This window comes from Oncorhynchus kisutch, linkage group LG13, assembly GCF_002021735.2.
Source record: "Oncorhynchus kisutch isolate 150728-3 linkage group LG13, Okis_V2, whole genome shotgun sequence".
Taxonomy (NCBI): domain Eukaryota; kingdom Metazoa; phylum Chordata; class Actinopteri; order Salmoniformes; family Salmonidae; genus Oncorhynchus; species Oncorhynchus kisutch.
The window spans coordinates 2,965,274-2,971,779 of NC_034186.2; the positions used below are offsets into that span (position 1 = coordinate 2,965,274).

Below are 6,506 nucleotides of genomic sequence, written 5' to 3' on the forward strand. Positions count from 1 at the left end.
TGGGAACCCCTGGGGTAAAGGATCTAGACTGAATCACCAGATGGGAACCCCTGGGGTAAAGGATCTAGACTGAATCACCAGATGGGAACCCCTGGGGTAAAGGATCTAGACTCAATCACCAGATGGGAACCCCTGGGGTAAAGGATCTAGACTGAATCACCAGATGGGAACCCCTGGGGTAAAGGATCTAGACTGAATCACAAGATGGGAACCCCTGGGGTAAAGGATCTAGACTGAATCACCAGATGGGAACCCCTGGGGTAGAGGATCTAGACTGAATCACCAGATGGGACCCCTGGGGTAGAGGATCTAGACTGAATCGCCAGATGGAAACCCCTGGGGTAGAGGATCTAGACTGAATCCTAGACTGAATCACCAGATGGGAACCCCTGGGGTAGAGGATCTAGACTGAATCACCAGATGGGAACCCCTGGGGTAGAGGATCTAGACTGAATCACCAGATGGGAACCCCTGGGGTAGAGGATCTAGACTGATTCACCAGATGGAAACCCCTGGGGTAGAGGATCTAGACTGAATCCTAGACTGAATCACCAGATGGGAACCCCTGGGGTAGAGGATCTAGACTGAATCACCAGATGGGAACACCTGGGGTAGAGGATCTAGACTGAATCACCAGATGGGAACCCCTGGGGTAGAGGATTTAGACTGAATCACCAGATGGGAACCCCTGGGGTAGAGGATCTAGACTGAATCACCAGATGGAAACCCCTGGGGTAGAGGATCTAGACTGAATCCTAGACTGAATCACCAGATGGGAACCCCTGGGGTAGAGGATCTAGACTGAATCACCAGATGGGAACCCCTGGGGTAGAGGTCCTAGACTGAATCACCAGATGGGAACCCCTGGGGTAGAGGATCTAGACTGAATCACCAGATGGGCACCCCTGGGGTAAAGGATCTAGACTGAATCACCAGATGGGAACACCTGGGGTAGAGGCTCTAGACTGAATCACCAGATGGGAACCCCTGGGGTAGAGGATCTAGACTTAATCACCAGATGGGAACCCCTGGGGTAGAGGATCTAGACTGAATCACCAGATGGGAACCCCTGGGGTAGAGGATCTAGACTGAATCACCAGATGGGCACCCCTGGGGTAGAGGATCTAGACTGAATCACCAGATGGGAACCCCTGGGGTAGAGGATCTAGACTGAATCACCAGATGGGAACCCCTGGGGTAGAGGATCTAGACTGAATCACCAGATGGGAACCCCTGGGGCAGAGGATCTAGACTGAATCACCAGATGGGACCCCTGGGGTAGAGGATCTAGACTGAATCACCAGATGGGAACCCCTGGGGTAGAGGCTCTAGACTGAATCACCAGATGGGAACCCCTGGGGTAGAGGCTCTAGACTGAATCACCAGATGGGAACCCCTGGGGTAGAGGATCTAGACTGAATCACCAGATGGAAACCCCTGGGGTAGAGGATCTAGACTGAATCCTAGACTGAATCACCAGATGGGAACCCCTGGGGTAGAGGATCTAGACTGAATCACCAGATGGGAACCCCTGGGGTAGAGGATCTAGACTGAATCACCAGATGGGAACCCCTGGGGTAGAGGATCTAGACTGAATCACCAGATGGGAACCCCTGGGGCAGAGGATCTAGACTGAATCACCAGATGGGACCCCTGGGGTAGAGGATCTAGACTGAATCACCAGATGGGAACCCCTGGGGTAGAGGCTCTAGACTGAATCACCAGATGGGAACCCCTGGGGTAGAGGCTCTAGACTGAATCACCAGATGGGAACCCCTGGGGTAGAGGATCTAGACTGAATCACCAGATGGAAACCCCTGGGGTAGAGGATCTAGACTGAATCCTAGACTGAATCACCAGATGGGAACCCCTGGGGTAGAGGATCTAGACTGAATCACCAGATGGGAACCCCTGGGGTAGAGGATCTAGACTGAATCACCAGATGGGAACCCCTGGGGTAGAGGATCTAGACTGAATCACCAGATGGGAACCCCTGGGGCAGAGGATCTAGACTGAATCACCAGATGGGAACCCCTGGGGTAGAGGATCTAGACTGAATCACCAGATGGGAACCCCTGGGGTAGAGGCTCTAGACTGAATCACCAGATGGGAACCCCTGGGGTAGAGGATCTAGACTGAATCACCAGATGGAAACCCCTGGGGTAGAGGATCTAGACTGAATCCTAGACTGAATCACCAGATGGGACCCCTGGGGTAGAGGATCTAGACTGAATCACCAGATGGGAACCCCTGGGGTAGAGGCTCTAGACTGAATCACCAGATGGGAACCCCTGGGGTAGAGGATCTAGACTGAATCACCAGATGGGAACCCCTGGGGTAGAGGATCTAGACTGAATCACCAGATGGGAACCCCTGGGGTAGAGGATCTAGACTGAATCCTAGACTGAATCACCAGATGGGAACCCCTGGGGTAGAGGATCTAGACTGAATCACCAGATGGGAACCCCTGGGGTAGAGGATCTAGACTGAATCACCAGATGGGAACCCCTGGGGTATAGGATCTAGACTGAATCACCAGATGGGAACCCCTGGGGTAGAGGATCTAGACTGAATCACCAGATGGGAACCCCTGGGGCAGAGGATCTAGACTGAATCACCAGATGGGACCCCTGGGGTAGAGGATCTAGACTGAATCACCAGATGGGAACCCCTGGGGTAGAGGCTCTAGACTGAATCACCAGATGGGAACCCCTGGGGTAGAGGATCTAGACTGAATCACCAGATGGAAACCCCTGGGGTAGAGGATCTAGACTGAATCCTAGACTGAATCACCAGATGGGACCCCTGGGGTAGAGGATCTAGACTGAATCACCAGATGGGAACCCCTGGGGTAGAGGCTCTAGACTGAATCACCAGATGGGAACCCCTGGGGTAGAGGATCTAGACTGAATCACCAGATGGGAACCCCTGGGGTAGAGGATCTAGACTGAATCACCAGATGGAAACCCCTGGGGTAGAGGATCTAGACTGAATCCTAGACTGAATCACCAGATGGGAACCCCTGGGGTAGAGGATCTAGACTGAATCACCAGATGGGAACCCCTGGGGTAGAGGATCTAGACTGAATCACCAGATGGGAACCCCTGGGGTAGAGGATCTAGACTGAATCACCAGATGGGAACCCCTGGGGTAGAGGATCTAGACTGAATCACCAGATGGGAACCCCTGGGGTAGAGGGTCTAGACTGAATCACCAGATGGGAACCCCTGCGGTAGAGGGTCTAGACTGTATCACCAGATGGGAACCCCTGGGGTAGAGGATCTAGACTGAATCACCAGATGGGAACCCTTGGGGTAGAGGATCTAGACCAGGGGTGTCAAACTCAAATACCCAGTGGGCCAAAATGTAAAACCTGAACAAAGTCACGGGCCAACATTGAACAAATGAACCTTTTAATATGGACCCAAACAAGTTTTGCTTTAACATTGAATATGGAACAAGCATCGCTTATTACCATACAATATATAATTTAATAGTGGAGACATGCAAAATCGAATTTCAAATGAAAAAACACATCAATGGCATTCATTTATTAAATAAATAAAATTTAAATAAAAATTGTATGCCTCTTTTCTATTTGCAGCCTTCTGATTTAAATACCAAAATAAACTTTTTCCACTGGCTAATAATTTTACAAATAAAATGATAATAAATCAATCAACCATTCAATCCCATGCCTTGTAGCAAGAAAAAGTGCATAAAGAAAACGTTAATTATTGCACACTGGTCTAATCTGATGTGCCCAAGCCAGATACCTGGCCTCTCTTCTTGGATGCTAGTTCATCAATGTCTGGGCTCAAGCTCTGAGCTGAAGAAATCCTCAGTATCGAGCGAAGATGTTCATCAGTCAGACGTCTCCTGTGAGTTGTTTTGGTCATCTTCATCGAGGAGAAAAGTTGCTCGCATAGATAAGTGCTGCCGAACATGGAGAGCATCTGAGCAGCTTGGGTGCGGAGCTGAGGCATTGTGTCAGGGATGAACCGTGGAAACTGTGCGGCGCCCACAGCATCATACTTTGACTTCAGCGTGTCGTTGCACTGGAGTTCAATCAGCTCCATTTGGATGTTGGTTGGTGCATTTTCCACATCAACTGCGAAGGGATTACTAAGCAGTTCAAACTTGCATTTCTGGGCATCGAAGTCGGCAAATCGCCGGCTAAACTCAGCGCGAGAACACTGAGTTTTTCAGCAAACTGTGCGCATGGGAACACGGCGGTAGAGATCTGCTCTTTTATGGATTGGCAGCAGGGAAAATGGCAAGGGTTTCCTTGCAGCATCTGATTCTCCCACAGGCACAGTTTAGTTTTGAAGGCCCTCACTGCAGCGTACATGTCTGTGATGATGCGCCCCCGCCCCTGAAGCTGCAGGTTCAGCGCATCGAGATGGCTCGAGATGTCACAGAGAAAGGCCAGCTCACACAGGAACTTTTGCTCCCGGAGCTCTGCTGTATCCTTCCCTTTGGTTTCCAGGAATTGACATATTTCCTCACGCAGCTCGAAACATCTGTTCAGTACTTTTCCTCTGCTTAGCCATCTCACCTCTGTGTGATACGGCACGTCTGCGTATTCCGAACCACACTCCTCCAGAAAAGATTTAAACTGCCAGTGATTTAGACCTTTGGCTCTTATAAAGTTAACTGCCTGTGTTACTGTGGTCATAACATGTTCCATCTTTAGGGCTTTGGCACACAGTGCTTCCTGATGTATGATGCAGTGGCAAACAGTTAGCTCACCTCCACAGTTCCACTCTTTTTACCGCACATCGCTGGCGCACCATCTGTCGTTAATCCAACGAGTTTATCCCACGGCAGCTTTATTTCAGTTACACATTTGGAAACCTCCTCAAAGATTTCCTTTCCTGTGGTTGTGCCATGCATTGATTTGAATCCTAATAGCTCCTCCGTAACACACAGATTTGAGTCCACTCCACGGATGAAGACTGACAGCTGAGCAGTATCAGATGCGTCGCAGCTCTCATCCACAGCGAGGGAGAACGCAACAAAATCTTTTCCCTTTTCCATCAGCTGGTCATACAGATTGGTGGCAAGATCACATGTGCGATCAGCTACTGTGTTCCTGCTCAGGCTCACGTTTGAAAATGCTTGTTTTTTCTCTGGGCATACGAGGTCACAAACCTTCATCATGCACTTTTTCATGAACTCTCCCTCATTAAAGGGCCGGGCTGATTTTGCGATCTCTGCTGCCACTATATAACTAGCCTTTACAGCAGCCTCGCTTTGTGATGTGGTTTTTTAAACATATTCTGTTGTGAAACCAAACTTCTTTTCATCTCCTCTACTTTCTGGCTCCTTTGAGTAATGTCCAGGTCCTTGTATTTGTCATGGTGTTTCATTTCATAGTATCGTCTAATGTTGTACTCCTTACTTACAGCCACGTTGACTCCACAAACAAGACAAACAGGTTTGTCTTTTACATATGTAAACAGATATTCTGCCTCCCACTTGTCCAGAAAGCTCCTGTTTTCTGCCTTTCTTTTCGCCATTTTTGGGAAGGGTTAGCTCGCTGACAGTTGTAGCGTCTATGTTGCTATGACTACTGTCACAGAGGAGAGAGCGTTTCTGGGTCCTGTCCTGATTGGCGCGCGAAAACAGCAGAGCATTATGGGATTCGTAGTATTAGTGGTGAATGCGCTGTATAATACCAGCGGGCCAGCTCTAGTAGTAATTTGGTATTGTCTCGCGGGCCAAATATAATTACCCCGCGGGCCAAATTTGGCCCACAGGCCAGAGTTTGACACCCATGATCTAGACTGAATCACCAGATGGGAACCCCTGGGGTAGAGGATCTAGACTGAATCACCAGATGGGAACCCCTGGGGTAGAGGATCTAGACTGAATCACCAGATGGGAACCCCTGGGGTAGAGGATCTAGACTGAATCACCAGATGGGAACCCCTGGGGTAGAGGGTCTAGACTGAATCACCAGATGGGAACCCCTGGGGTAGAGGATCTAGACTGAATCACCAGATGGGAACCCCTGGGGTAGAGGATCTAGACTGAATCACCAGATGGGAACCCCTGGGGTAGAGGATCTAGACTGAATCACCAGATGGAAACCCCTGGGGTAGAGGATCTAGACTGAATCACCAGATGGGAACCCCTGGGGTAGAGGATATAGACTGAATCACCAGATGGGAACCCCTGGGGTAGAGGATCTAGACTGAATCACCAGATGGGAACTCCTGGGGTAGAGGATCTAGACTGAATCACCAGATGGGAACCCCTGGGGTAGAGGATCTAGACTGAATCCTAGACTGAATCACCAGATGGGAACCCCTGGGGTAGAGGATCTAGACTGAATCACCAGATGGGAACCCCTGGGGTAGAGGATCCAGACTGAATCACCAGATGGGAACCCCTGGGGTAGAGGATCTAGACTGAATCACCAGATGGGAACCCCTGAGGTAGAGGATCTAGACTGAATCACCAGATGGGAACCCCTGGTGATTGGAGACAGGGGAGGGGGG

At 50.0% G+C, this 6,506-nt stretch overlaps 1 pseudogene; it reads right to left on the minus strand.

Moving 5' to 3' along the window:
* Positions 1-3,678: 3,678 nt before the first annotated feature.
* On the minus strand, positions 3,679-5,737 carry LOC116376732 (general transcription factor II-I repeat domain-containing protein 2-like; annotated as a pseudogene).
* Positions 5,738-6,506: the final 769 nt, after the last annotated feature.